General features: G+C 38.3%; 1 long non-coding RNA gene across 3 annotated transcripts in view; it reads left to right on the forward strand.

Annotated features, from left to right (window-relative positions):
- Positions 1–23,089, forward strand: part of LOC103093551 (uncharacterized) — a 58,721-nt gene that overhangs the window by 10,790 nt on the left and 24,842 nt on the right. The window contains exons 2-3 of one of the 3 annotated variants that reach the window (XR_008917611.1): positions 2,655–2,821; positions 10,780–10,867. This is a non-coding gene — a long non-coding RNA (uncharacterized LOC103093551). Of the gene's footprint in view, positions 1–2,654; positions 2,822–10,755; positions 10,936–23,089 lie in introns of those variants that run through there. The other 2 variants (XR_465083.2, XR_001629010.2) reach the window with 2 other exon arrangements.

Here is a 23,089-nt window from a genome sequence, read left to right on the forward strand (position 1 = left end):
TCTGAGACCTTATTTGAATCCAGGACTTCCTGTCTCCAGACCTGGCTCTCAATCCACTGAGCCACCTAGTTGCCCCCTAGGGAATTTATTTTAGACAAAATATTATAAATTACATCATCATTGCTTTAAGCCCCCAGTTAAGAAAGTTCCTAACATTTAGGCAGAGGTTTATACATTTACATTTATATCCCTCTAAAGTCAATCCCTAACTTTTTTGTGACTGAGAAAAAAACTAGCTTACTGAAATGTTTGGGGAACAATACAGGAGATTCTAATGTCTGTGTATCCAAAGATACATAGAAGAAGTTGGGAAAAGAGTATACCTGTTCTTGGAACTTCTTTAACCTAAGTCTTCTACTACAAGATGCCAATGGAACCAGTGACTCTTCCCCAATATCTTCCATCTCTGTCACAGTTTAGTCCTTCCTGCCTTTGTTAGACATTCTCTTATGTTTGGCTTGCCACTTCCTTAAGACTCAGAGGGTATCATGAAACTTTCAGTCTTTTGGAGCAGAATTCAAGACTGGTTCTCTTCAGGAAATGACTTTCAAATATTTTCACACTTAGTCAAAAGCCTATCAACTAATCATTTATCACTTACTTTAAGGAGAGTGCAATGATTAAGACCTTATAAAACAGCTGTTCTCAACCTCTCAATTTGTAGCAATGAGAATACATAATGCATATCAGGTATTTACATTCTGAATCATAACTGTAGCAAAATTACAGTTTTGAAGTAGCCACCAAAATAATTTTTGGTTTGGGGTCACTGCAACATGAGGAACTGTATTGTGGGGTCATGGCATTAGAAAGGTTGAGAACCACTGTAAAAGAATATGGTTTGTAAATATAATCTCTCCCCTATTCTGGTGTCATATATGCAATAGATGCTAAATAAATATTTATTGAATTGAATAGAGAATGTTATGGAAGGTGGTCAATATATGGACAGCAGTTCCCTTTTATTTGAGATTTCTTTTATCCAAGATAGTCTGCCCACAGCAATGTTCTCTCTTGGTTTCAGATCTTCTGTTTCACTTTGAAGGCTTTTGGTTTTCGTCTTGTTTCTCAGGCTTGTGATGGGTTGTGAGGGAGAGGGGAGAGAGAGCATAGTACTATAGAGTTAACTTAGGTGTTAAAAGGTAAACAGTAAAGCCAAAATTGTCCATGATTAGAAGCATCCACTGGGAGTCATAGAATATCTCCCCCATGGATAAGAAGGGAAAGTACTGTATGAGATTTTACAATTTACTTTATTACACTTGTATTTGATGTTGGGAATATCTTACTGTGTGTTTAACTTATCAAGTAAATTTCATTATACGTGTGTATATGCAAAAAAAAAAACATGTTATATATGGGGTTAGCAGGTATTTGCTTGTATCTGCAGTTTTAGCTAACTAGGATAGTTAGGAACAAGAAACATATCCCCTGTGGATTTGGGGCCCTACTGTATGTTCAAATATGGAACTCAGCCCAGAATTGAGAAAGAAGTAGAAATTAGACTGAATTGCTTTTGGGTAATTTCCCAGCGTTGTTAGTGATCTCAAGGTACTCACTAGTACAAAAGTTCACGCTACAAGACAGAATAGGAGCTATATAACAAGACTATAGGTACACAGATTTAAAGCTGAAAAAAGCTATCAAGTGTCAACCTTCCCTCTCCTTCCCACCCCTATTAAAGATGAGGAAACTAAGACCCATATATGTGAAGAAACTTGCTCAACATCACATAGATAGTCAGCATCTGATGTGGGATTTGAATACAAGTGTTCCTGACTTCAAGCCCAATATGCTTGCAGACAAAGCATTCTCTCTCTCTCTCTCTCTCTCTCTCCATTACACCAGTGTCATCAAACCCAAATAGAAATGATTCGTTATGGAGGCACATTGGCTTTGGCTTAGAAAAACCACAAATGAACACGATGCTGTATTTTTTAAATTGTTCAACATTTCCCATTTACATCTTAATCTGGTACTCAAAGTTCTGTAGTACTTGCAGGCCCTTAGCAGAAGTTCTGATACTTCTGTATTACAGTGTGATCTGAGCAGAATTAAAGTTGTAGTGGGTTCAGAGGACAATGGAAAAACATAGTTAAAAGGCTGTAGCATTCAACCAATAATGACTTGTACACAAGAAATGGCATTAAACCAAGAGATGCTAACACCTTGATGGCTTCTCTAGGCTCTTCTCCTTTCTGTCACTTACATGGAGTCAGATACCTTAATGGACCAGAGCGCAGGACAGGTTTAGATGTTGCCAGTGGGTAGCAGATCTCATTTCCATCATTTTGTAATGCTTCCAATGGATGACTTTCCTCTGGGTCTTTCACTACCTCCAGGGTTCTAATGTGCTACTCTAGTGTTTTTCCTTCTCACATTCATTTTTCTGGTTATGTGCTTCTAGATGATGTCTTTGACATCATTTTGTTGTGAAATGACATCCTGTAGTTTGTATCTGCCAATCATTTTGATTGATCAGCAATTTTGATTCCTCTGAGATTGTGGTGTTCCATGATTTAAATATTGACGTAAAAGAGCATATTGGTATTAAAGAGATGGACTTATGCATAGTTAAACTATGGTTTAAAGACACTTTATCTCATTTGATCTTCCCAATAACCTTGCATCTCCATTTATTTTCTCTTCTTTAGGTTTCTAATGTTCTGATATTGAAAGTAATAATCAGGCTTCTAAACCTCAAACCACCTGAAAAAAAAATAGGAATGGCATTAAACAAAACATTAATGACATGTTTGACTGGAAGAAGAGATGGCCAAGGAATATACCATGAGTGAAGGGAAACAAATGAACATCTCAGGTACTGTAGTGGTCCAGACAGAAGCAAGGAGCTTCTGGTGGGAAAACTCCCTCTATTATTGAAGACTAGCAACAGTTCTGTAATTTATAGTCTTAAACAATTGCCTGAGGTCCTGAGGGTCACAAAGTGCTTACGTGCCAGAAGCATAACTTGAACTCTGATCATTTTGACTACTACATTGACTTTATATCTACTATTTCAAGCTGTCCTGATAGCCACAAAATCCTAAAAGGATTTTGGTTTGGGGTAACTCCTTTATGAAGGATTTATAGAAGAACATAGACAAGATCACATGAATAAGAAGATATGGAATCATTATCTGCCCTGGTAGCAGGATTCACCTCATTAATGAAATCACCAAACTACTGAAGGATTGAGGAAGCAATAGGGCATATAGACTTTCTACTTTGAATGCCGGGTGATTTTATCCTTTTGAGTGCTTCCTCCACCAATTCAGATCACAACTTATTATAGATTTCAGTCCCAGAGTCTGCAAAGTTTAAGTTTGCACCCAAAAGTTTTTCAATTTTGGCTTTTTGGTACCTCATTCAAGACCCAGATGCACGGCCCACCATCCCTGCCATAATGGGAAACCAGAAAATGGTAGCAGAAGAGACTTCATGAAATGTAAATCTTATCATTAACTTTACCTTTAACTCTAGAGCAGTGATGGCAAATCTATGGCGCCAGTGCCAAAGATGGTACACAGAACACTTTCTATGGGCACCCGTGCTACTCTCCTTCCCTACCCCACTCCAGAAAAGGCAAAGGGACTCTGATGGAGCAGCTCCCTTGCCCCTCTCCATCATGCTTGACAACATTTTTTCACATTCCCACCCCTTTGCCCAGCAGTCCAATGGCTCTGCACAGGGGGCAACATAGGTGTCTCACAGGAGGTAGAGCTGGAGGGGAACAGAGTGCTTGGGTCACTCTCCTCCCCCTCTCTATATTCACTGAGGTCATTACTCACTTCACCCTCCCCTTCACAAAGTAAACCAATGGGAGTGCTTCCTCCCTCCCCTGTGTAGAGTAAGGGTAGGGCAGGGTGTGTCTAGCACTTGGGGGGGGGGGGCATGGCATGTGCTCTCTGGAGGGTGGAGCATGGTACTCAGTCTCTAAAAGGTTTGCATCACTACTCTAGAGAATATTATTTTGTTTGAACAAATCTCCTGCGTTATTTGGTGAGATTTTGGTCCTCTAAATTATCTTCTAATTTTAATATTTGATGCATAAATGATCCTTTTTCTAAAAAGGCCTTACATTCAGTCTTAGAATCAATATTAAGTATTGGTTCCAAGGAAGAAGAGTGGTAAGAGCTAGATGACTGGGATAAAGTGACTTGCCTAGGGTCACATAGGAGGAAATATTTGAGGGCAAATTTGAACCCAGGACATCCTACTTCTAGGCCTGGCTCTCTATCCACTTATCCACATAGCTGCCCTTATGCTATAAGTTTGAAACTTCCTTCTAACAATTATGGAAGCACACTAAGATCCCTCATGTTCTCTGTTTTAGAAATAATATGAAAAATATTTTTTTTTTAATTTCAGGAAGAAAACCTTGTTAGTATTTAATTAGACTTCTTGAACTAACCACTCTGAGAGAAAACTTATTAAGTTTTGGGAGGAATTGTTTTCTATAAAGTTAAAATTAGGAGGTTAATGAAAAAGGGCAGGAGGGTCCTAGATAAATATCCATAAGAGGAGTATCATTTTTTCCTCTCCTAGGATCAGATGAAGAGAAGGCAGAAGTCTTTTGATTAATTCAACTCTTAAAAATAAGAAGTATTTCTTGGGTTTACTTTTGAATAGCTTGAAAAAAAGAGTCTTTAGAAGGAATGGTTAAATAAATTTAGAAAAAATTATTCTCCTGGGTAAAAAACAAAACATTTTAATGACTATTGTGCAATCTGATGAATCACATTGTTTCCTTAAACATTTTTTTTGCTAATTTTTTATTATGGAATCTTATCTATTATTTGGGAATACTAGAATAAAAATGTACTGGCCAAATGTGGGTATTTGTTTTACTTGACTATACATATCTATTACAAATGATGAGGGCTTGACATTTTTATTTTTTAATCTTTGAGGGGAGAGAAAAGATGGAAGAGATTTTGTGTAATGGGGTGGGGGGGAATGAAAGGAAATTTTAAAAAGAAGACATAATGGGTCAAAGACAGATTTTCAAAGACAAGATAAATGTTTATCCCTTTGGGTTTTTTCTTCTCTTTATAAACAGAGATGCTAAGAATCAGAATAATTTAATTAATGAAAAATTGTTTCTGGCCTACTTGTGCCCCAAACTCAAAGACAGTTTTTCTTTGATACTATGCAGATCACCACCAATCATGCCTGATTATCCTATTTGATAGTCATTTTCTTGACAAATGTCAAGAATCAAATATTCTATTTTATCATTTGGTAATAACTATTATAATGTTTTATATTCTTATAAGGATTCTTAAATTTATAAAGTGCTTCCAAATTTATTATTTGAGCTTTTTGACAAATACTAAAAGGATTATAATCTCTACTTCACACATCAGGAAACTGAAGCTCTGATGGTTGTGTGTGTGTGTGTCTGTCACAAAGCTAATAAGTGGCAGAGCATGGTTTTCTTGGAAGCAGGTTATTTATTGACCTTGTATGACTTTAAAACCTAATATTTGGTCCAGAAAACATAGATAATTACTTACTTGTTCAGTCTATACTTTATTCTGCAGAATGACTTCTTAGAGAAGTTCAAGGGAAAAAATATCATCTTCTTAGACTTTTATTAACAGAAGAACTTCCTAAATGAAATGATTTAAAAGGTTTTTATTAACAAATTAGCTTGTAAAGATTTTATATATAAACACATATAAAAATGATAATAGCTAACATTTATATCACTCCAACTCTCAGACTCTGTGCTAAATGCTTTATAAACATCCTCTCAATTGATATTCATAACAACCCTGGGAGGTAGGTGCTATTATTATCCTCATTTTACAGTTGAGGCAACTGAGGCCAACAGAGGTTAAGAAACTTGCCCAGAGTCACATAGGTAATAAGTGGCCGAGGTCACAATTGAATTCAGTCTCCCCGATTTCATCCATAGCATTCTATCTACTGCCTTACTTCTCTGAATACATACATACATGTAAGTGTTTATATGTATATTTACCCACACATACATAAAAACACAATCTTGCCATAACTTATCTCCAAGCACTCAAGAATAGTTCATTTTGAACAGAATCACTACAGAGTTTCAGACCTGGAAGCTGTAAGAATAGTGTCTTGTACAATGGAAGAAGGGAAGATGTGGTACTTCCCATAGGCCCAACCTTAGAGCTAATTGCTTCCTCTGAATCTCTGGCTGTCTATCTGCCCTGTTACATCCTTCCTTAATTGAGTTCCAGGGGCTCCAAAACTCAGTTACTCCCTCCTTCCTTTAAATGCATTTGAATTGCTGGGAGATAAAACATCTTTGAAAGAAAGGTTTAGTTTTTCTTACTGCTTTGATTTTTTTTTAATTGGGGAAAGGAAGAGAAAAAAAAAAAAGAAAAATACTCTTAGATACATTAATATACTAGCCTACTGCCAGACCTTATCGTGAGGAAATTGCTTTTTTTTTTGCATTTTATTTATTATTATTATTATTTTTTTTTTAAACCCTTACCTTCCATTTTGGAGTCAATACTGTGTATTGGCTCCAAGGCAGAAGAGTGGTAAGGGCTAGGCAATGGGGGTCAAGTGACTTGCCCAGGGTCACACAGATGGGAAGTGTCTGAGGCCAGATTTGAACCTAGGACCTCCCATCTCTAGGCCTGGCTCTCAATGCACTGAGCTACCCAGCTGCTCCCTAATTTATTATTTTAATAACAAATTTGCATATAAGTTTTCCAAAGTTATATGATTCATATTGTCTCCTTTCCTTCTTTTGTCCCCACTCCAGGAGCTGATAAACAATGCAATCTGGGTCATATTTGTATTATCACTAAAACTAAAAAAATATTTCCATATTATACCCAAATAAACAAGTGAAAAATCATATGCTTCCATATGCATTCTTACACCAACCCTTCTTTCTTTAGAGGTAGATAGTTCCTCAGAATTGTTGTGGATGACTGTATTACTGTATTACTATAGCTAAGGGAAATTCTTTTTAAAGAAATTCCTTTTTTCCCCCATAATTCACTTTCTCAACTCCTAGATCGGGGTCCCCAAACTTTTTACGCAGGAGGCCAGTTCACTGTCCCTCAGATTGTTGGAGGGCCAGACTAAAAACCTAACCCTAACAGGGCAGCAGTATACACAGGGCAGAGTACCCTCCCCCAGATCTCTGCTCACCATGCTTCCAGATAGATGTCTTCCATTGTGCAGCCACATAATCCTTTGCGTGGTGCCTCATTCTAAGGTGTCATGCAAAGGGTTATATCACTAGAAGTAGTACTGTATGTGAGTGATGCCATTCTTTGCAGCACCACCACATACAATGGTCCTCTCTCTCACTGACCACCAATGAAAGAGGTGCCCCTTCTGGAAGTGCAGTGGGGGCCGGATACATGGCTTCAGAGGGCAGCATGTGGCCTGTTGGCCGTAGTTTGGGGACCCCTGTCCTAGTTTTTTGAAAACTGTTACCAGTAAACAAAGTTGTTTCTTTGGGTTTTCTTTTTTACTACCAATGGATCTTATTTCTTAAACTTTAAAAAATCAAGTCCTCTTCTTTCTCTCTCCTATATTGTTCCATGGAACCCCAGCAATTAAATCTTTATTCAATTCATTCCCATATATAAGGGTATGCTAGAGCCAGCTCTAACTGACTTGCTGTGCCAGACCTAGAGAATGAGATAACCTGGATTCAAATCTGGCCTCAGACTTTTTCTAGTTGTATGACCCTATGCAAGTCACTTAATTCTAATTGCCTGGTCCTTATTGCTCTTCTGCCTTGGAACTGATACTTAGAATCAATTCTTAAGACAGAAGGTGTGAATTATAGATTTATTCCACCCTGCTTAGTCTTTAGAATTCTAGCAACCAAAAATGTATGCACCCCCACTTAAGGATTAACTGTAGGGGAGGATGGCCTATGACCAGCATGTACTAGCAAGTGACAAATCAGAAACAACTGACTGACCCCTGGGCTGTCCTAAGCCAAGCTTAAGCCACCATTGGTACATGTGACACACAGGAAGTGATATAAAGAACTGCCTATATATTTCACATCACTTCCTGTGAACTCTCTCTTGGCGGCATTGGGAGCCTTTGGTGGTGTTTAGCATGCTTGAGGCTTTGGAGGACTTGGCGTTGGAGTTTACTGGGAGGAGCTCTGTAGCGTGATCTAGGTGAGGCGATTTCCCTGAATCAGACTTGGTGAATGATAAGGCTGGCTCCCCTTTTCCTTGACCTTGCTGAAGGCGCTATTCTCCCAGGAGGCCCTTCATCTTGGAGGAGGCCTCACAGCTAGAAACAGAGCTAGATTTAAAGGCCTCTGAACTCCCCTTGGCTTAGGCCAGGTCAGAGCAGATCTTCTACCCTTTCCCTCTTCTCCTTATTCTTAATTTTTTCCTTCTATTATAAATAAACCACCATAAAATCCCATTCTGACTTAAGAATTACATTGGGATTGAATTTAAATCCCTGGCAACCACCAATATAATATATTCAGTCTCAACCCTAAATTTTACCCCTAACAAAGGGTTTAAAAATAATAATAATGCAATTTGGACTTAAAGTATGTGTCATATATTTCCCACCACTATTCCCATTAATAGATGTTGTTAAATATTTATCAGCACAAGCCCATAGTTCTGTAAACCTGGCTTGAGCTTAGGCACGTATCATAAGGCTTGAAGAATGAAGTTCTCACCAGACTGGAGACCTGGGGACTCTAGGTTTGTTGTTTATCATTTCAGACATGGTCAACTCTTCATGACCCCATTTGAGGTTTTCTTGGCAAAGGTACTGGAGTGGTTTACTATTTCCTTCTCTAGCTCATTTTACAAATAAAGAAATTGAGATAAACAGACTTGGCCAGGGTCACACAACTAGAAAGTGTGAGCCTGGGTTTAAACGTATGCCTTCCTGACTCTAGGCACAGCACTCTATTCATTGTACCATCTAGCTGCCATATCCTTTATTTACTCTTTCCTTTCAATTATCTGACCCCTCTGGTATACCCAGGGGTTCTTTTCTCAGAATCCTAAAAGAACTAAACCAGATTAAGTGACTTGGCCAGGATCACATATAGCTATAAAGTATCTGAGTCTGGGTTTGAATTCAAGTCTTCCTGACTTCAAGTCAGAGGCTCTATCCACTCTTCCCCAAGACCCATGGCTAATAATGATAATGACAACAATAATGATAATGATAATGATAAAAATAACAATAATTACTGGTATTCATATAATGCTTTAATATGTTCAAGGTACTTTATATCCTCTGTCTTAGTGGAGCCTCAGAATTCCATGTACATATATATGTGTAAATATAAATAGATATAGAAATAAATATAAAAATAAAAGTTATATCTATAAAACCCTTTAGCTTCTGGCCGAGCCACACTGACATTGTAGCTACCTCCTTCCTCACAGCTTGTGGACCTTTCACTCTGCCCCTAAGATATCTTTTCTTCCTTCTCTCTGGCCTGTGATAAAGGTCCCTGTATCTCCTTAGTAATCCAGTAGTATCTATTCTTTTTATTAGTATCTTAAAGAGCTTTGTCACCCCTGCCTTTGAATCTTGTCCTCTTAGATTCACAACATTGTCATATTTCGCTTCTACTCCTACTCAGAGGGCTGCTTAGATTTCCTTTTTCTATAATTGCCTGCTTTCTATAACATCTGGCCCCTTAACTAAATTAGTCCCTCCCTCACCCTTTTTTCTTTTGGAAAACCCTTTGCCTCTCAGCCCCTTAAGAACATCTGGCCCAAGAGTATCCAGATCACTGGTCTCTTTATAGTGGCTCCATCACTGCTATACCCACTAACTAGTGCTTTCAAATAATGCCCATATAATTTTAGTATAAGAAAACAGCCAGCATCTCAAACCTACAATCACCTTCTTAAGAAAGAAAGTCTTCTCTTACAGGGTCAATCAAGGAAGTAAGTCTTCCTTGCATGTAAATTTTGTGCTAATTTTTGACTTAATAGCTAAGTCTTAACCTGATGTATCAAAGGAATCTAATTAATAAGAGAGTCATAGTCATTTGCCTCTCTTCTTAAGTAATGATCCATTTGACAGGAAGCACTTTATGCACTTATTTAAGAAGGATAAAGAGCAGGATGTGATTGGTGAACATGGAAAAATACTAGAGTTCTATCTAACTAGAAAGCTAGAAGGAATGTTAGCAAAGATTATCTAGTCTAAACCTCTCTTTTTATAGAAAAGGAAACTCAAGCTTACAGAGGTTAAGTGGTTTTGCCTAAGGTCACTTGGAAGGAAGTATCAGAGGCAGGATTCAGATTAATGTCCTGTGACCAAGCCTAGAGGCTCCATATTGTCTCCCTCAAAAGTGAAGTAGTTAGTGTCTTATTTAAAAAGAAAAAATTACAAATACCTTGGGAAGTTCAGCAGAAGTCCACAAGTTAAGGGTTTCCAATTCTGTGGGGCTACAGTTTGAATAAAACAACAGGATTTCAGAAGGTTGTCATTCCCTGTTTAATCCCTTCTCCAAAGTTAACTTAGGATAGTTCTTTAAATTATGAAGAAACTGAGCTAACTGAATAAAGATAAGGCCTCAGAGCTCACCCCACAAACCTCTAGGTCTTCCTTAGTCTTTCATCTCTGCTTAACAATATAAGAACATTAGAATAAATTTAGGATAAATAAGCAATTAATAGGGCAAAATAAATTTAAAAATAGGGCAAAAGTCTTTTAAAAATCTTGACTCTATATTATATCTCATCTCTGTTTTGGGATTTTTTTTTTTGCTATTTCTTATTTCAGCTTTCTCCTTTATCAACATTGCAGATGTCCCTGGATCCATGCCAGAAGCAGCTGAGGAAGGCAGCCTCCAGGCTATAAAGTGGAATTTCCAAGAAAACTATAGACTGCAATGGTAATACATGATGGCATCATCCTTTCACTATGGGTATTTTCCTATTAAAATGGAAATGTCATGTACAATGGGGGATTTCAGGTTGTAATATAAGTTCATTTCTATAGGTAGTGTTCTTGGGGACTGACAAAATAAATTCTCAGGAGAGCTAGGTACACTCTAATGTTTTTAACCAACACCTTCCATTTTAGAATCAATTTTATTTATTGGTTCTAAGACAGAAGAGCAATAAGGGATAGGCAATTGGAATTCAGTGACTTATCCAGGATCATACAACTAGGAAGTATCTGAGGCCAAATTTGAACTCAGAAACTCCTATTTCCAGGTCTGGCTCTCAATTCACTGAGCTACCTGCCTATCCCCACATTATTAATTTTGCAGAAATCACTTTATCTCATAGAATTTTAGAGCAGAAAGGGGTATCAGCAAGTATTAGCTAGGCCCATGTTGGCAAACCAATGGCATGCATGCTGGAGAGGGTTGCTCCCTTCCCCCTCTTCATACTCTCCTGAGGACATTTGTCACATGACTTGACCCTCTGCCCAGAATCCCAATGGGAGCATTTTCTCCTTTCACTGTCTCAGTTATAGGGGGGCTCACATGTACATGAGGGTTGCACTCTGGGCACTCTAAGAGATTTGCCATCACTGATTTAGGATAAACTTCTCATTTTAAAAATGAGGAAACTAAGACTCATGGAGTCTACCTAAAGAATATATAACAGGGCTGGGATTTGAACTCCCGTCCTATGACTCCAAGATTGATGTTTTTCCTATTACATCACAAAGTCTCTCTAAAAATCTAAGGCATTCATATTTCTTGTTACATCTCAACAATATGCCTACAGACACTCCTGACCATCAGGGACAATTGATCACCATCTAGAGGAAGGAGCTAGGCATCAGAATTAGAATGAGGAAAAAACAGTAGTCAATCATAATCAGATCAGGAGACTGCTACCACAAAAGGGGTGAGCAGAAGTAGAATAGAGATACCAATGCTAGATGGATACCCTAGGGCACCAGTCTCCCAACTACAGCCCACAGGCCACATGCAGCCCTCTGAGGCCGTTTATCCGGCCCCCACCACACTTCCAGAAGGGGCATCTCTTTTATTGGTGGTCAGTGAGAGGAGTACTGTATGTGATGGCGCCACAAAGTGCATTGTCACTCATGTACAGTACTACTTCCGGTGACATAATCCTTTGTGTGGCGCCTTGTTCTGAGAGTAACTGAAGGAGAACGAGGTGCTGCACAAAGCATTATGTGGCTGCACAATGGAAGATGTCAGCATGTTGAGCAGTGATCTGGGGGAGGGGATTCTGCACTATGTATACTGCTGCCCGGTACAGTGGTGGTGGTGATGGGCAGGCAAAGGTGCTGGTCTGGAGGGGGTACCTTGTGGGCAGGTCTGTGCCAAGCTCAGAGCATCGAACACAGATGGTGGGGAAGGAGCTAGAGAGGGAGGATATATCTGGCAGCCTGACCAGAGCTGTGGAGATCCTCCATATTTTCTCCAGCCTTCCAGGAGGTTTTGGCCTCAGAATACACCCAGCCCAACCCAGCTGAACTTAATCCCATCAAAAGTCTTCAGGATTCAGGGAAGCCCAGGCTCCACACCCCTCCCTCATTGACTGCTGGATTTTAATCCAATCAAAAGCCTCCATAGGACAGGGAAGCTCAAACCCCAACAACCCTCCCCCACAGACTGCACCGAGAGATCTTCTGTCAAAGCTCCAAGAGGGGAGACTGACAGAAGCCCCCAAAACCAAAAAAATGAGAGGAGCAAGAGCACAGACAAATACGGGGAGCAAAGAAGGGGTGAATCTGAGCAAACAACAGAAAAAGAAGAAAGAAATTACAATAGACAGCTTCTATACAGCAAATGGAACAAAAAGAGAGGAATCAGCAAAAGATGAATCAGAAATCCCAGCGAATTGGATACAGGCTTTGGAAGAACTCAAAATGCAATTCAAAACACAATTAAGAGAGTCTAAAGACAATTGGGAAAAGAATTTAAAGACTAAGATAAGTCATCTGGAAACAGTGGCACTTGAACTAAAATGAGAAAACAGTGTTTTGAAAGCCAAAATCAACCAGCTGGAAAATGAGGCAAAAGAGATGAAAGATGAGGTAAAGAGGATGAAAGATGACCTCCATAGAAAATCAGACCAGAAAGAGAAGGATGACCAAAAAGACAGGGATGAAATCCAGTTTTTAAGAACCAGAATACAACAACTAGAATTAAGTAAACTCACAAGGCAGTAGGACACTATAAAACAAAACAAAAAGAATGAAAATATTGAGGAAAATATGAAGCATCTCATTCACAAAGCAGAGGATTTAGAAAATTGTTTAAGAAGAGACAATTTAAGAATCATTGGTCTACCAGAAGACCATGACAAAATAAAAGGCCTGGACACAATACTACAGGAAATTTTTCAAGAAAACTGCCCTGATATTTTAGAACAAGAGGGAAAAGTGGAGATTGGAAGACTCCACAGATCACCTCCTGTACTTAATCCCCAACTGACAACACCCAGGAATGTTATAGCCAAATTCAAGAACTATAAGACCAAAGAAAAGATATTACAAGCTGCCAAGAAGAAGTCATTCAGACACCATGGAACCACAGTGAGGATAGCACAAGATCTGGCTGCATCCACACTGAAGGACCGAAAGGCATGGAATATGATATTTCAGAAAGCAAGGGAACTAGGACTACAACCGAAAATCAACTACCCAGCAAAACTGACTATATTCTTTCAGGGGAAAGTATGGTTATTCAACAAAATAGAAGAATTTCAAGCATTTGTAAAGAAAAGACCAGACTTGAACAGAAAATGTGATGTCCAAGCACAGAACTCAAGAGAATCATCAAAAGGTAATTAATAAAAAGGGAAAAAAGAAAAACAAAACAACCCCCCCCTCTTTTGAGACTCAATAAGTTAACATGCTATGTATCCCTATAAGAAAAGAGGTCATTGGTAACTCTTAAAACTGGGCACCTAGAAGAATTACACTTAGAGGGAAGAGTGACAAACTGAATAGGATGAAAGGACAAGACATAAATAGGTATATAGATATATGCATGCCTAAATACATATACATGTGTGTATATATATTATATATATGTATATATAATATATATATATACACAACTAGAGCTAAAAAAAGAGGTTAATACTAAAAGAAATGGGAGAAGAAACAGATAGGGTTAATCTCATGGCGGGAGGGAGGAGAACATCAATACACTGGAAGGGTAAAGAGGTTGGAGATAGGAAATAATCAACTCTTATGTGCTTTGAAATTGACCCAAAAGAGGGAAGAACAATCCAATCCATTGGGGCAGAGAATAGATTTGAGCCCTATAGGGGAGTAGAAGGGTAACAAACAGACTGGTGGGGAGGGAAGCAGTACAAGGGAGGGAGAGGGTGGGGGGGTAATTTTAGAAAGACTACAGGGAAAATAAGGGGGGAATAAGAAGGGAGGGGGTAGAAAGGGAAGTAAAATAGGGGTGGGAATTAGGGGGACTGATAAAAAAAAATTGGTGTAGAAGGAAATAGTGAAAGAAGAAAAGGCAGGACCAGGAGTAGAAATCAAAATGCTGGGAAATACATGGCTAGTAATTATAACTCTGAATGTGAATGGAATTAATTCACCCATAAAACGCAAGCAAATAACAGAATGGATTAGAATCCAAAACCCTACCATATGCTGTCTATAAGAAACACACAATAGAAAGGTAGATACGCATAGGGTGAAAGTAAGAGGATGGAGCCAAATCTATTGGGCACCAATTGATTAAAAGAAGGCAGGAGTCGTAATCATGATATCTGACAAAGCCAAAGTAAAAATAAATCTAGTTAAAAGAGAGAGGGAAGGTAATTACATCCTGACAAAAGGCAGTATAGACAATGAGGAAATACCTGTACTCAACATGTATGCACCAAATGGCATAGCATCCAAATTTCTAAAGGAGAAACTAGTTGAGCTCAAGTATGAAATAGATAGAAAAACTATACTAGTGGGAGACTTGAACCTTCCTCTATCCAAACTAGATAAATCAAACCAAAAAATAAATAATAAAGAGGTAAGAGAAGTGAATGAAATCTTAGAAAAATTAGAGTTAGTAGATAGGTGGAGAAAAATTAATAGGGACAAAAAGGAATATACCTTTTCAGCAGCACATAGTACATTCACAAAAATTGACCATTTAATAGGGCACAAAAACATTGCAAAAAAATGCAAAAGAGCAGAAATAATTAATGCAACTTTCTCAGATCACAATGCAATGAAAATAATAATTAGTAAGGGTACATGGAGAGGTAAATCAAAAATTAATTGGAAATTAAACAATACGATTCTCCAAAATCAGTTTGTTGAAGAACAAATTGTAGAAACAATTAATAACTTCATTGAAGAAAATGACAATGATGAAGAATCCTTTCAAAACCTATGGGATGCAGCCAAAGCAGTACTCAGGGGGCAAATTTTTTTCCTTTTCATCCTTCTTCCTAGAATTTTTTTTCTAGTTTTCTTTTTATATTTTACTCAGACATTTAAAAAAAAAATTCTTTGACTTCTTTGATGTTTTTGATACTTGATTCATATGCCTTCTGACTCAACTATGATTCCCTATGTAATTCCTATGGGTATCCCTGTATCCTTCTCAGGGGAGGAATGTATTATTATTTTCCTCAGTGGGGACTATGTTATTAACTCTGACTTGAATTTGAGCCTAATTTAGAACAAGAAACTACCTCCCAGAATCTAGAAGGTGCCATGAAGATGCTTGCAGAGACCACATGCTGCACCAGAAGATCCAGAGTGAACTTTGAGATATGGTGAATTTGAACTTTGGGTGGGGAGAGTTGAAATGCTTTTGTTTTTGAATATATACTCTTATGCCAAAGGGGACTGCCCCTTAATTGGCTTTTTGTCAATGCACCTACTTTTGGTTTTGTTCCTTTTTTTTTCTTTTCCTTTTATCCCCAAATTATTGTAATTTACCTTTAAAAACTGTAATATTTGTATATACCTCTAGTTCAAGTTATGTTAGTTATGTTTTCATGATCCATTGGGGAGACTGACCTCCCAAAGGATCACAGGGGGAATGCATTATTTAGAATATATACTCCGAACTACATTTCTCACAATCCCCTTTTCCTTTTCATGTACATGCATCATTGGTTAATTTGGTATTCAGTTTTGGTTTCTTCCATAGAGGCTCTCTCCCCTGAAAGCTCTCTCTGGCTTGGACTGGCATGGAGAAGGGAGCAGCTTTCCTTCTCTAGCATTACTTTCCCTTTGCTCTAAGTTTATTTTAATAAATAATATTAAAATCATACTTGGAGTATGAGATATTAATTTTAATCTTTATATATGTCAGTTATACTTTGATGCTACTTTAACTGGATCTTCATAAACAAAGCAATTAAAAGGAGAAAAACATTTTTGATGTGGATTTATTTACCCTGATTCATAAATCAACTTCCAGAAGAGATTTTAGTGTGTGTGTGTGTGTGTGTGTGTGTGTGTGTGTGTGTGTGTACACATGCATATATATAAAGATTTTATTCAGCAGGACAAGGTAGTAAACATTGGGTGGGCTGGACAATTTGAGCTGCTTTTATAGACAGAAGTAAGCAACTTTTATAAGGGCAAAGGTATTTTGATGGAGCTCATAATCATGAGGAAATCGAATTAGTGCTACTTCAGTTCCTCCCTAAATATTTTGATTGGCTCATAAATTATGAGAAGATGGGATGAGGGAGCATGACACCACTATCTTCTGCAGGCTAGTTGCCAAGGACTCAAAGTTTTGAAAAAGGTTTTAAAATGGATTCACCTCAGGCTGACTCAGCATAAGAAACTAACACCCTTTTAAGATAGAACAGGAGTGGATGTTGTCCTAAGAACAATTAAAAAACAAGAACTCCATATCCCGGCCAAGGAAGGGGTACAGATGGAACTAAACTGAGATTTTATAGCCTTAAGGAAGAGTTGGCTAATGATATCATAATGATATTGATTTGGGAAACATTATGTGGGATTTCCCTGAAATTTCCTAAGTAATTAAACCAAAATATCCAATTGTCTTATTTTTAAAATGCTGTATTGATACTCTGATGAAGGAATGAAAGAGCCGGCAGCAGAAAGGAGTAATTAACATTTGATGAGACCAAAGTCTCTAGATGGGACTAAGTGGCAACTGGAAGGAGTAATGAGGTCAAAGTGGTTGTTAGTATGATCAAATCAAAGGCTCTAAGAATGTTAAGTTTCTAGAAATATCACAAGATCTGCTCTATCCATGAGGTCAGTGACTTTCTGATAGAATTTAACAATATACAACTTTGAACATATCTTCTCTGTCTCTCTAATTTCCTTGTGTTTATCATTTCTTATTATACAATAATATTTCATTAAATTAATATTCTACAACTTGTTCAGTTAGCCAATCAATGGGTAGTCGTTATTTCTAGCTTTTTTCTATACTACAAAAATGAACCAGACTGAATATGTTACTATATATGGAGCTTTCATTTCGTTGACTTCCCTAGGATATAAGCAAATTAATTGTATTGATGGGTTGGAGAATATGGGCGTCTTAGTAACTTTGTGTGTGTGTGAGCATAACTCCAAATTGCTTTTGTATAACATACCTTTAAGAGCAATTACTTTGTCTTCTGAGAATTCATGCATTCTTTTAACATTGTTGCCTTCTACTTCTGTCAAATTTTCTTCCACTTCATTATTTTGAGGTTCCTAATTTGTTATTCTATTTTCCAAAACTTCTTTTACAATGTTCTCCATCAAGTATTCATTTTCGTTCAGGGAATGGAGTGTTGGGTCTGGAGTAAGGAAGACCTGAATTTAAATCTAGCTCTGACATGTAGATGAGTCACTTAAACTCTGTTTACCTCAGTTTCCTCATCTGTTAATGAGAGTAATAACCTTGAAGATTTATTGTCAGCATCAACTGGGGTAATATTGGTAAATCACTTGGCACAGTGCTTGACATATAGTAAACACTAGTTAAATGAAAGTTATCGTTTCCTACTCTGATATTTGTATTTTTAAAATTCTGCATTGAAATCTTGGAATTCTGACCAAGATTCAATCTTAATTCTTCTTTTGAGAGTTTCATTTTTCTTTTGAAGCTCTCTAGAGCTCCTTATTATCATTCTTTGATTTCTGAAGAGTCTATGGGATTCTTTTTCTCAGAGGATAGCATTGAAAAAATGTAAAATGAATGATTTTGGTTATATCAAATTGATGTTCTCCCCCCTCCCACCATGAGCTTCTTTATGACATATAAATTTACCCCCTTTGTTTCTTTTCCCATTTCTTTTAATATTAACCTATTTTTAAGCTCTAGTTATATATATATATATATATATATATATATGCATGCTTATGCATATATATTTTTGCATGCCTATATCTATATACCTATTTATGTCTTGTCCTTTCATCCTATACAGTTTGTTGCTGTTCCCTCTAAGTACACTTCTTTTTGCTGCCCAGGTAATAACAGTTTTTAAGAGTTACCAATGACCTCTTTTCTTATAGGGATACATAGCATGTTAACTTATTGTCTCCTAAAAAATTTTTTTTTTGTTTTTCTTTTTTCCCCTCTTTTTTAATTACCTTTTGATGATTCTCTTGAGTTCTGTGCTTGGACATCAAATTTTCTGTTCAGGTCTGGTCTTTTCTTTACGAATTCTTGGAATTCTTCTATTTTGTTGAATGACCATACTTTCCCCTGAAAGAATATAGTCAGTTTTGCTGGGTAGTTGATTCTTGGTTGTAGACCTAGTTCCCTTGCTTTCTGGAATATCTTATTCCATGCCTTTCTTTTTTTCAGTGTGGATGCAGCCAGATCCTGAGTTATACTCACTGTGGTTCCTTGGTATCTGAATGACTTCTTCTTGGCAGCTTGTAATATCTTTTCTTTGGTCTTATAGTTCTTGAATTTGGCTATAACATTCCTGGGTGTTGTCAGTTGGGGGTTAAGTGCAGGAGGTGATCTGTGGAGTCTTCCAATCTCCACTTTTCCCTCTTGTTCTAAAATATCAGGGCAGTTTTCTTGAAAAATTTCCTGTAATATTGTGTCCAGGCCTTTTATTTTGTCATGGTCTTCTGGTAGACCAATGATTCTTAAATTGTCTCTTCTTAAACAATTTTCTAAATCCTCTGTTTTGTGAATGAGATGCTTCATATTTTCCTCAATTTTTTTCATTCTTTTGGTTTTGTTTTATAGAGCCCTGCTGCCTTGTGAGGTCGCTCCATTCTAATTGTTGTATTCTGGTTCTTAAAGACTGGATTTAATCCTTAGTTTTTTGGTCGTCCTTTTCCTTTTGGTCGGATTTTCTTTGGAGGTCATCTTTCATCTTCTTCACTTCATCTTTCATCTCCTTTGCCTCATTTTCCAGCTGATTGATTTTGACTTTCAAGACACTATTTTCTGTTTCTAGATGACTTATCTTAGTTTTTAAGTTCTTTTCCCAATTGTCTTCAGCCTCTCTTAATTGTGTTTTGAATTGCATTTTGAGTTCTTCCAAAGCCTGTATCCAATTCGCTGGTATTTCTGATTTTTCCTTTGCTGATCCCTCCCCCTCTGTTTCATTCGCTCTTTGCTCATTACCTGTGCAGAAGCTGTCTATTGTAATTTATTTCTTCTTTTTCTGTTGTTTGCTCGAGTTTACTCCTTCTTTGTTCCCCGTATTTGGCTGTGTTCTTGCTCCTCTCATTTTGTTTTGGTTTTGGGGCTGTCAGTCTCCCCTCTTGGAGCTTTGTCAGATCTCTTGGTACAGTCTCTAGGGGAGGAATGTTAGCTTCCCTGTCCTCTGGAGGCTTTTGATTGGATTGAGTTCAACTGGGTTGGGCTGTATGTGGTATGAAGCTCTGAGGCTCTGAAGACTCCTGGAAGGCTGAGATGCCCAGGCTCTCTCCAGTTCTCTCCAGCTGCTTCTCTGCTGTCCACAAGTGCCTTTGCCCGCCTCCCTAAACTCTGAGGAGTTCTGATTGAATTAGGTTCAACTGGATTGGTCTGGTTGTGCCCCGAGGCAAAGGTGAGGCTGGAGCCCGATGTAGGGACCCAGCCACGGCCCTGTCTCTCCCTGGCTTCCTCCCCGCTGTCCAAGCTGGATGCTCCGAGCCCAGCACCCCGCTGCTCACAAGGTAGACTCTCCAAACCAGCACCTTTGCCCGCTCAGAGGTTCCTGCTGCTGCTGTGGGCTCAGTGCTCTGGGTTGTGGGGGAGGGGTCCTGGGACCTACCCTCTGCCTTCCCCTTAGCCCTGAGTATTCTCGAATTCTGGCTTTTGTGGGGCATACCTTTTGATTTGAGTCCAGAAGGAGGGTTCCCTGCTTCTGTCCAGCTTGGATTTTGGTGCCCTTGTAGGATTCAGTCTGTATCAGTAAGGAAGGGTCTTCCATGAGGTCTGAACTTTTGCTGCTTGCTAAGCCGCCATCTTCTTGGTTATATCAAATTAAAAAGATTTTGTACAAAAAAAACCAATGCAACCAAAATTAAAAGGAAAAAATCAAACTGGGGGGATTTTTATAACAAAACTCTTTGACAAAGGTTTAATTTCCCAAAAATATAAGGAACTAAATCAATTTTGCAAAAAAACAAGACATTCCACAATTGAGAAATGGTTAAGGGATATGAATAAGAAGCTTTCACATGAAGAAATCAAAACTATCAATAAGCATATGAAAAAGTGTTCTAAATCCCTCCTGATTAAAGAAATGCAAATAAAAACAACTCTGAGGTACCACCTTACACCTACTGGCCAATTTGGCAGCAAAGGAAAGTGATAAATGTTGGAGGGGATGTGGCAAAATTGGGACACTAATACACTGCTGGTGGAGTTGTGAATTGGTCCAACCATTCTGGAGGGCAATTTGGAACTACACCCAAAGGGCTTTAAAAGACTGTCTATCCTTTGATCCAGCCATAGCACTTCTAGATTTGTAACCCAAAGAAATAATAAGGAAAAATACTTGTACAAAAATATTCATAGCCAAACTCTTTGTGGTGGCAAAAAAAATGAAAAAATGAGGGGGTGTCCATTGACTGAGGAATGGCTGAACAAATTGTGGTATATGTTGGTGATGGAATACTATTGTGCTATAAGGAATGATGATCTGGAGGGATTCTATGTGAACTGGAAAGACCTCCAAGAATTGATGCAGAGCAAAAGGAGCAGAACCAGGAGAACATTGTACACAGAGATGGATATACTGTGGCACAATCAAATGTAAAGGACTTCTCTACTAGCAGCAATGCAATGGATCCAGGACAATTCTGAGGGACTTAGGAGAAATAATGCTATTGTAGTTGAGGGGTTTAGGTCTTCCAAATATAGAGGAAAAGAGTGGAGACCCCCCCTTTCTCAAAGCGGGGTTCAGGGGAGACATCTGATATATAGGGTTGGCTCAGAGAGGAGAGGGGGTTTTGAAGATTTTCTCTTTTTTGCCTCCCCTCCTTAGCTAAGGCAGCTCTCCCAGATTCGCTCTTGTCCCTCTTGTTCCCCCTCCACTACTCAAGACCAAAGGGTCTCCCCTTGATCTGTTTGCTCACATTTGTTCACAGCTTGGGGAACTGACAACTTTTAATGTCAACTCAATAAGGGTAATACAAAGAATAACAAGCACTGAAAGAATGGGAAAGGGAAGTGGAAAAAAGAGGGTCCCTGTCTCTATCTAAACCTTCTTCCCCCCCCCCCCCTCGAGTTTGGGAGGAAGTCAGGCCTTGGCAACCTGAGCCTCCTGAGAGAAAGTCAGGTTGACTCACCCTGGGTTTGGCTCCTTGGCCACAGTTCAGACTCAGGGCAACAGGAGCTGAAGTAAAGTCAGACAGAGATTTAAAATGTCTTTCTTAAGTTTCCTCTTTAATAGTCTTTTCAATTGGAAATGTTGGGGGTAAAGATTTCCAGTCACAGACAGGAAAAAGTGAGTAACTCTCAGGAGAAAGTCTTTTTCAACCTTCTCTCTTCGGCTTCTCCTGACTGAGATACCAACTCCTCTACCAGCCAGAGTCTTTTCCTCCTCTAGATTCCAAACTCCTGGGGCCCCTCCCCTGTGGTGGTGATCAGTTCCACACACTCTTCAGCCTGGCACTTTTCTTATGTGCCAGCTTCTGTCACACTTACTTACCACATCCAGAGAAAGAACTGTGGGAGTAGAAACACAGAAAAAGAAACATATATCGATCATGTGGTTTGATGGGGATATGATTGGGGTTTTGGCTTTAAAAGATCACTCTATTGCAAAACTGAATAATATGGAAATAGGTTTTGAACAATTATATATGTATAACCCAGTGTAATTACTTGCCAGCTCTGGGAGGGGGAGGGAAGAGAGGAGGGAAAAATCATGAATCATGTAACTATGGGAAAATATTCTAAATAAATAAATATTTTAAAATAGAAAATATAGAAGAAATGGAAAAAAAAGATAGTATTGGTTAATTTTCCATCATATTATAATACTCAAAAACTCTGGTTTCCTTTTGAAATGTATGCATTCTTCAAAATGTTTTAAATGATGTCTCTTCTGGTATATTTCCTTATGAACTACATTTTTAATTTCAGTGTTTTCCTCTTTCTCTTTTGATTTTTTAGCTTTTTTCTTTTTTCGCTTGGGAATCGTTCTCATTCTCTGGTTCCCCCACTTTTTAATGCTCCAGACTCTGTGGTGCTAAGCAGCCTTAGGCTTCTTACATTGGGCTATATGAGAGTTATCTAGGTCCAGTCCTTAGTAAGTTTTAAGAATAGAAGATGGGATGGGGCAGCTAGGGGGCACAGTAGAGTGCTATGCTTGGAATCAGGAGGACCTGGATTCACATCTGGCCTTGGATACTTCCTAGCAATGTGACTCTGGACAAGTCACTTAACCCTGACTTGCTGCTCTCTCTTAGAATTGATATTAAGACAAGCAGGTAAGGGTTTAAAAAAAAAAAAGAGTAGAAGATTTCAAGTAGCTTTTCTCCTAAGGCCCAACTATTATTCCCCTTTAGTCTATGGCTTTGAGCATCATACCAGGTCTTTCACCCTAGTGAAGTCTTCTGTAATGAATGGAGTCATTGCTTCCAATCAGCATTTGCTGTCTATTGTCGCAGGAATGGTGTTTGTGTGTATGAGGATGGATGAGCATTTGGACCTGCTATGAGGGATCCATAGGATATCCAGCTAAATGGTTTAGTGGATACA

This window comes from Monodelphis domestica, chromosome 3, assembly GCF_027887165.1.
Source record: "Monodelphis domestica isolate mMonDom1 chromosome 3, mMonDom1.pri, whole genome shotgun sequence".
NCBI classification, from domain to species: Eukaryota; Metazoa; Chordata; class Mammalia; order Didelphimorphia; family Didelphidae; genus Monodelphis; species Monodelphis domestica.